This window comes from Apodemus sylvaticus, chromosome 11, assembly GCF_947179515.1.
Source record: "Apodemus sylvaticus chromosome 11, mApoSyl1.1, whole genome shotgun sequence".
Taxonomy (NCBI): Eukaryota; Metazoa; Chordata; class Mammalia; order Rodentia; family Muridae; genus Apodemus; species Apodemus sylvaticus.
Genome location: NC_067482.1, coordinates 33102481 through 33110971, shown reverse-complemented (window position 1 = coordinate 33110971; position 8491 = coordinate 33102481).

Below are 8491 nucleotides of genomic sequence, written 5' to 3'. Positions count from 1 at the left end.
GATCTGAGTATTGGCTGGTTTTGTATGTCAACTTGACACAAGATAGAATCATCAGAGAGGAGCCTCAACTGAGGAAATGCCTCCAGGAGATCCAGCACTTAGACATTTTCTCATTAGTGATGGGGGGGGGGGAGCCAGCTTACGGGGGCTGTGCCGTCCCTGGCCTGGGAGTCTATAAGAAAGCCATAGGGAGTAAGCAGCACTCCTCCGTGGCATCTATATCAGCTCCTGCCTCCAGATTCCTTCCCTGCCTCAGTTCCTGTCCTGATTTCCTTCAGTGTTGGACTATAGATCTGGAAGTGTAAGCCAAATAAATCCTTTCCTCCCCGACTTGCTTTTTTTGTTGTTGTTGTTGTTGTTTTTTTTGGGGGGGTGGGTTTTTTGTTTGTTTTTTGTTTTTGTTTTTTGTTTTTTGGGGTTTTTTTTTGGTCATGGTATTTCATTGCAGCAATAGAAACTCTAACTAAGGGCTGGAGAGATGTCTCGGCGGTTAAGAGCACTGACTGTTCTTCCAGAAGTCATGAGTTCAATTCCCAGCAACCACATGCTGGTTCACAACCATCTGTAATGATATCTGAAGCCCTCTTCTGGTGTGTCTCAAGTCAGCAACAGTGTACTCAACTCATAAATAATAAATAAATCTTAGAAAGAAAGAAAGAAAGAAAGAAAGAAAGAAAGAAAGAAAGAAAGAAAGAAAGAAAGAAAGAAAGAAAGAAAGAAGGAAGGAAGGAAGGAAGGAAGGAAGGAAGGAAGGAAGGAAGGAAGGAAGGAAAGAAAGAAAGAAAGAAAGAAAGAAAGAAAGAAAGAAAGAAAGAAAGAAAGAAAGAAAGAAGAAAGGAAGGAAGGAAGGAAAGAAGGAAGGAAAGAAAGAAAGAAAGAAACTGTAACTAAGACAGTCTGCTAACTTATTCCAAAAGGCTTCATGCGATACTCATGAGGACTCTTGGTCAGATACAAGGGAATGATGAATGACTATTAAGAGGACCAAAGATAACCCAAGGTAATTTGGGTTTGGATCTGCACTATTCCAACTCTGAATGACTGCAAATTTCTCATCAATCAATTAGCCTTGTAGAGTCTTTAACATAGATGTCATTTTTTTTTTCTGAGACCTTCAGTTCACAAAGACCTTTCTGGGCCACAGAATGAGTTAAAGGCTTCTCTTAATAAGTTCCTAAGACCCTATTTCAAAATTTAATACAGCTTGGGACTATAGATCACTTGTTGAGTGTTTGCCTAACATGTCCTGGGTTCAAACTATAACACTTAAAAAAAACCACAACTATTGATGACAACCTGAGGAGCATTACAACTCGCTGAAATCAAGCAGCTTTGGTTGCTTCCTGTGTGGGTTGCACTTTAAACATTTTAAACTTCTGCCCAAGGGGCTGGAGAGATGGCTCAGCAGGTAAGAGCACCGACTGCTCTTCTGAAGGTCATGAGTTCAAATCCCAGCAACCACATGGTGGCTCACAACCATCTATAAAGAGCTCTGACACCCTTTTCTGGTGTCTGAAAACAGCTACAGTGTACTTACACAGATTTTATTTATTTATTAAATAAATCTTTAAAAAAAATACTTCTGCCCAGGACTGGAGGATTTCCTGAGAAACAGGGCCTTCAGTTTTAAAGTGGAGAAAGTCACAGGCCTAAGCCTGCCACCCTTCTTGTGAAGCTATTGCCACATCAAATTCACTTGGTCCTCCGCCCGGAGTTTCAAACGGCAGGACTGTTACCCAATCATACTCTCTCATAAATTGTTTCCTGCACCTTATAAAGTTCAAACAGGCAGTTCTTTCAACAAGTTTCACTATCATTTAAACCTGATAGGAAACACTTTGAAAAATCACTGGCTGGTAATTACACGTTACTAAAATGGAGGTTCTCATCACAGCAGAGACTAAGGAAAGGAAAAGTGAAGATGTGTGCATTTTCCCCAGCGCGGCTCCGGGTGTAAGCTGTGTCTGGGACTGCATGCTGTCCTGCCCTAGAGTCAGCTGTGGCTTCCTCCAGGCTGGCCTGGAGCTTGTTAATGTAGTCGTGGGTAGTCTTAAAACTCCTGATCCTACCTTTACCTCCCAAGGGATCTAACCCTGCTTAGATAAGGTCTTTAAAGAGGTTTGTTGTGTTGCTAAGAGGATGCCATTCGTGTGGGGCCTCTAATTCAGTGTGACTTAAGTTTTTGGAAGAGTGAATCTGGCGATGCAGATTACAGGGACAAGACTAGAGAATCTCTAGACTAGCGGTTCTCAACCTTCCTACTGCTGCGACCTTTAATACAGTTCCTCATGTTGTGATGACCCTCCACCATAAAATTATTTCATTGCTACCTCACATCTGTAATTTTGCTATAGTTGTGAATAATAATGTAAACATCTGTGTTTTCCAATGGTCTTAGGTGACCCCTGTGAAAAGGCCTTTCTACAATCCCCCCAAAGGGGTCACAACCCACAAGCTAGGAAATGCTGCTCTTGGGAAATGATAGCCAATCTACAAGGCAAGAGAATCATCAGACCCCTTGACCTTGAACCATACTCTAAAAATGCAGTTCTCAAAGCATGTTCCCTGGCCTATGACCTACCTTCCCCAAGGAGTATGGTAAAAATACCCATCGGCAAGACTACCCCGGAACTACTGACCCAGAAACTGAGGATACTTCAACGAGTCTTCCAGGAGAGCCACTACTTATATGCAGTATAACTGGCTATGTTTGTTTTTAAAATCTCAACTGTATTTCTAAAAGAGAATATTGATGAGAGAATGGGTAAAGTGGCATTGTAAAATGAACCAGACCCATGCATGTTCGTGAGCTTTCTGAGACAGTAACGGACTTCTAAGATAATCAGCTTATGAAAAGCGACGATTTCTTTGGGCTCATAGTTTTGAAGGTTCAGGTTGGTCTCGTTGTTTCTGGACATATGGAAAGGTGATACTTTGTAGCAGGGAATGTGTGTCAGTGATGCAGGAATTTTCCTGTCCAATTTCATCAGTACAGAGAGGGTCTGTGATTGGACGGGGAGAGAGGGGGCAGAGCTAGGAGTTGTGGGGAGAGGGCATGTGGGTGCCCACAGAGGACAGAGGTCTCGGGAGGTCAGATGAGACGGCTTCAGGCGTTTTTCTGGTGTTTTTAAAAGGTTAGAAATACTGGGATAAGGCTTTTACTGTATTGGAATCTTGTAATTGCATTTAGATTTATGTTACATAAATCTGATTGGTTAATTAAGCCTTAAGAGTTTTGATTTACTTGGTTACTGGAATGTGGGTCCACCAATAGCAGAGAGCTGGCGGCCCATGGGGTGTGTGGGATTTACGTGGAAGCGAGAGGATTGGGGGGGGGGGACCCTGCCGGGACAATAGTGATGTAACCACCAGTGCTGATACCAAAGCGGGACTGTGGCCTGGTGCAACAGAAGAGTTGGCAGAGTAGCTGAGACCAATGCGCGAGAGTCTGCAGAGGCCTGGAGCCGCTGCTAAGAGTTGGTGGGCTTCAATTTTTAATATTTCCCGCAACATTTCAGAGCATACCTGCTCATTTCATAGAGAGGTTTCGTGTGTGTAAAAGGAAGGGATGAAGGGAGGGGAAGAGGGGAAAGAAAAAAGTGGAGAAGAAGAGAGAAAGACTGGAAGTGGAAGAGAATGAGAGATCAGAGAGACTTTGGTCCTTTCAAGGTCACATCCTAATGACCTGAAGACAGACAGACACACACACACAGAGAGAGAGAGAGAGAGAGAGAGAGAGAGAGAGAGAGAGAGAGAGAGAGAGATTAGGCTTCACCTCTTAAAGTTTCTACCACCATCTAATAGCACCAACCGGGGACCAAGTTTTCCCCACATGGGCCTTTGGGGGACTTTCTATACCAACCACATTGCTGAATAAGTAACTTAAGTAAGGTCACACACATATGACAGCTATAGTCCAAGTACTAGGAGTTAAAGGGGCACTAGTCTCACAGGTAATTAGGGGACAGAGTCCATAGTTGTCCCTCTGTTTCCCTGAGTACTAGTCATACCACCAACACAAGGATATCCCAAGGCAGAGCCAATGAATTCTACTAACATGCATGCAGACATGCAGGAAGGCAGACAGACGGGCAGACAGATACATGCTCACACATTGGGTGGATGGAGAAAAGCTCTAACAAGCTGGGTCCAACCATTTTACATACATTCATTCATTTACACACAGTCAGTGGATAGATCAAAGCTCTAAGGAGCAAACCCAACAACTTCTTTTTTTTTTCTTTAAGCCTTTTTGTACCCCCTAAGACAAAGTTTTCTATGTAAGAAGAAGTATTTTCTCATTCAAAAACAGATAAAATCATTACACCAAGAGGAAGTTACAGCAGGATTGCATGTTTTCTATTAAAATTTGTACCTAACTAAAAACAACTTTTCATTGTTCAATTCCGCAAGTTCATTATAAGTTCAGAGCAATAGTTTTATCTATCTTTTATTCCACAAGTAAATTATAAGTTCAAAGCAATAGATTTATCTATCTTTCATTCCATATATTCATTTAAGTTCAAAGCAATAGTTTTTTATGTCATAGGTTAATAAGGTTTTTACCATGAAATAGGTCATCTATCTTTCATCTAATTTTTGAAGACATATAATTAAACTAGCTAATCATCCATTCTCTGTTCTTACACTCATAATAGAATTACCCACTCCCTGTTCATGACCTTACTTATCATGGTTCACATGAGACCTGTGGTGTGAACCTGGACCTGAAATTGTCATGAGCTCACCTAGGCTAAGACTACACCCTCTTATCCTCAGAACCCCTCTGGCCTCCCATCCTCCACTGTTGGCCGATTTGCCCAGCTTTTCACACAGACGTTGCTGTCTAGTGGAGAGCCTCCTACACCAGATGCAAGGTTAGGGGCTCTCAGACATTATAACATCTATTTTCACTTCTCTTAGAACTTTCTTGCTCTTCTCTGCCCAATCCCCACCCATTATACTCTCACTTCCTTAAACATAGAGACCTCCAAGTCCTGAAATGATGGGCTGGTGAGATGACTCAGTGGATAAAACTTGCTACTAAACCCGATGACCTGAGTTCAAATCCAGAGCTTCACACAGTGGAAGGAAAAAATAATTTCTTCCAGTTGTCCTCTGCTCTCTCTCTCTCTCTCTCTCTCTCTGTGTGTGTGTGTGTGTGTGTGTGTGTGTGTGTGTTATACACATCATGTGACCACACACATCCACACAGACACACACACAATAAGATTTAAAATACAATTTATTCTTAAAGAATCCTGAAAAGATAAATAGGTCCCTCATTCCAGGGACCTTATGAATCACTGACTGTCTCTGACTCCCTGGTCCTAAGAGACCTCCCTCCCACCACTGTCAGTGCCAGTAAAACTTCCTGGCTTTAGTTGCAGGAGTAGGAGAGGGCAGGTAGAAGTGGTAGTACTTGACAGTCACCATGTTGCTAGTCTTTGATGCTATGCTTTCGCCAATTCAAAGGCCTCCTTTTGTGTGCCAGCGGTAGCTGCCCGCCCTCTGTGAAGGGCTTCTCGCTTCCTGATTTCTGCTCTGCTTTCTATCACACAGGTCATGTAGTCCAACCTAAGTAGGAAGAGAACAAATTCTAGATTATTCTTTAAGCAACATCAAAGTATGTTGAACATACTTTAGGAACAGATGGAAGTTGCAGGATATGGGACTAGCAAAACATGAAGGCCTAGAAAAATATTGCATTTGTCAGACACAGTTAGGTGTGTCCTGTAGAGATGCAGTTTGGGTGTGGCTCTAAAAGCCTCCTTGGATAAAACTGCTAAAGAATGGAAAGTTCCTGCCTATTTTAAGGTGAGTTGCTTGGAAGAGGTCTTGTGGTCTTTGCTCTATGACCCTAGGTAAAGTCGGCTGTCTGGCCTTGAGCTGCCCCACCATAAAGGTGAAATGGTGTAGCCTTAGATTCACCTAAAGGTGAAGTGACTTGGCTTGGAATCCCCTCCCATGATAGTGACAACCTGCCAAGGGTGTAGAGACTTCATTTATAGAAACTGGATCTTTGAGGGTCACCTTTTTGGGGCTCAGTCACTTGAGCTGGCTCTCATTTTAGACTCTCGCTCTTTTGGAAGAACTTCATGGAAAAAGCTCCAGGTAAGAGATAGGGAATTCTCTCTCTGGACTTGCAAGAACAGCAGAGAAGCAGCTGGCGGGATGCAGGTGACACGGGATTCTAGGAAAGAGAGCTAAGGAGCCCTAATGGGTGTGAAGGACCTCAAGAGAAAGGTAGACTAGCTTGTCAAAATGACAGCTAGGAAGATATTTCTAAAGCGCTAGCAGTTTAGTTGCAGAATCATGCTTGTAAATAGATATTTTGTAAATAGTTAAGAAAATAAAATTAGCTGGCTGAGCTAGCAGGTTTATACACAGCTCTTGTCTCAGATGTCTTTATTAGATAAATTTAAAAGGATAAATATTACAGATGAAGTCCTCAGTGAATGTTTGTTGTTGCCATAGCTACAGCCAAGTCAGTGACTCTGGTCCAAGTGAGAGTGTTTAGGAACAATTGACAGGGAAGCAGAAGCATCTATAGCTTCCTCCTTCCCAAGGACTGCAACCCGAGACCTCCCTTGGAGACACTTCCTGCCAAGGCTAGCTAACTGCTCTTTCTTATGTTTTACATAATAAACCCCTGCAAGACTTGAGGCTCCCAACTCTAAAGTCCCAGCTTTTCATTGTCAGCTGCGTCTGTCATTACTTCAGTGTCTGCCATTTCTTCATTCCCAAGGCACCCTAAGTCAGGTTTCCAGGACCAACCTGCGCAGGATGCAGCAACCTAAAACACCCGAAATGTTTGGAAGATGTCGGCTTGATGCTGTTTTGTGATGTCATCAAAGTCCCTGGCATTTCTCCAACTCTCCTGCTGGCTTCTCCTGGGCTTCACGTGTCCTCGTGAAGACAAGAGCATCTGTGCAAAACCTGTTGAGCATGCTGTGGGGAAATGAGAAGCCACCGACTTGGGATTGTAAGACCCGATAAAAGAGGGCGCCCAGCACCCCATGCCTCGGAAGATGACACCCATATCACTCGCGAGAAACGGTCTTGATGCAATAACAAGAGGATTTTTATTCCAGAGGCCCTGGGGTCCACAGTCTTACACCACGCAGGAGTAGAGGACTGTGGGACCCCAAGTGCAGAATTCGGACAGCTTTTAAAAGTTTACAGCAAAGCCTGAGAATCACAAACCAATCTTTCCCACGCAGTGCGAGCCAATCGATTTGTACCACTCCATAGTTTTTAGACCAATCAGTTTAAATTATCGGAGCCTGTGCTCTGTGGACCAATTAGTTTTCTATTTTCTTGGAGGTCTATAGCTGTGTGACCTCCTGGGTGGGGGTAATGGCACAAGCAGTTTACAGAAGCAAGATAAGCAGATAATTGGCTCATTTCCAGTTACCTTACGGGACCAGGATCACCTACTCAAGGCCTTCTTGACTGGCTCTTAACAAAGGCTGGGCTCTGGAATGAGACCTTTCACCTAGTTTCTAACAAAGAGTGGGTTCAAGGAATATGAAGTGTTTGGGGCTCCTTAGAAGGCTGGAGTTATGCCGTGCCATGGTGGCGCACGCCTGTAATCCTAGCACTCTGGGAGGCAGAGGCAGGCGGATTTCTGAGTTCGAGGCCAGCCTGGTTTACAGAGTGAGTTCCAGGACAGCCAGGGCTATACAGAGAAACCCTGTCTCCAAAAAAAAAACAAATCCAAAAAAAAAAAAAAAGAAGAAGAAGAAGGCTGGAGTTAGAGCTTCTTTGGAGCGAGATAGCATTTTAAACTTCTGACTTCTTGGGGGTCATTAAAGAGTTAGGCTGTATTTTCTATCCTTTCAGGATGATCTGAGAGTATTTGTTGTGCATGTGCACGTGTAAATGTGTGTGCACGTGTAAATATGTGTGCCTGTGTGTAGGTTAGGGCGCCACATTTATGCAGTGCCCTCAGAATCCAGAAGAGGGCATTAGATCCCCTCAAACAAGAGTTAATGAGGCTTGTGAGCCTCCTTACAGACGCTGGAACCCAAACCCGGTCCCCTGCAAGACACAAGAGCTCTTAATAGACTGGCTCATCCCTCCATTCCCAGGAGTTCTTCTAATAAATCATTCTAAAGGTATTTTGTAGGTCAGTCATTCTGGTTTCTTTTTCTTTACTTATTTCTTTGTTAATTCATTCATTCATTCATTTCTATCTTTGCCATTAAAAATAAAAGCAGGCGTCGGGCAATGGTGGTGCACCCCTTTAATCCCAATACTTGGGAAGCAGAGGCAGGTGGATTTCTAAATTCAAAGCTAGCCTGGTCTACAGAGTGAGTTCCAGGACAGCCAGGGCTATACAGAGAAACCCTGTCTCGAAAAACCCTAAATAAATAAATAAATAAATAAATAAAAGCAAACAAAAAGTCTTGGGTGAAAACAAAATCTCAGCACAGAGACAAGGTCATGGACACAAAGTTCTACCCATAACCGTGACCTCATTTGCAAT